The following is a 729-nucleotide window of genomic DNA, read 5'->3' as shown; positions in this document are numbered from 1 at the left end:
TTCGGGAGGCACCCTGGTGGTTGTGGGTCTGGGCCCTGAGATGACCATTGTGCCACTGGTGCATGCAGCCATCTGAGAAGTGGACATCAAGGGCGTGTTTCGCTACTCCAACACGTGGCCCATGGCGCTATCCATGCTGGCATCCAAGTCAGTGAATGTTCAGCCCATAGTCACCCATCGGTTTCCCCTGGAGAAAGCTCTGGATGCCTTTGAAACATCCAAAAAGGGATTGGGATTGAAAGTCATGCTCAAATGTGACCCCAATGACCAGAATCCCTGATGTCAATTGGGGCTCTGCCCTCATCCTCACCCTGTCAGCTTTGAGGGGTGGGAGGGCTGAATGACCGACCGGGCAGTGAATGACGGGGCAGGAGGTGTGGTAGGGTGGCTTTGATACAGAAGTTTCTTTTGAATTATAAGAACCATTAAAATAATTCATTATAAACAAATAAACAAACAAACAAAGAAAACATGAGTCCCTAGAAAACACAACATTAACTAGTTGGCCAGAGACCAGTGGAACCCCTGAGACTATAGCTCTTAGACACCCTTCAGGTCTGGTACTGAACTCACCACCATGGTCTAATTCTCAACCAAATAATACCGGACTGTTCTATAAGGGGAACAATAATAACACTAGTGAGGTTTGAGATCAAAAGGGCAGCATTTTCCTAATGACAAAGTTTGGAATTGTTAGAAAATCAGGATAAATAAAAACAGGAAACACAG

This window comes from Echinops telfairi, unplaced genomic scaffold (assembly GCF_000313985.2).
Source record: "Echinops telfairi isolate 266 unplaced genomic scaffold, ASM31398v2 ScPeMD7_7420;HRSCAF=8458, whole genome shotgun sequence".
Taxonomy (NCBI): Eukaryota; Metazoa; Chordata; class Mammalia; order Afrosoricida; family Tenrecidae; genus Echinops; species Echinops telfairi.
Note: the sequence above shows the minus strand (reverse complement) of the source record.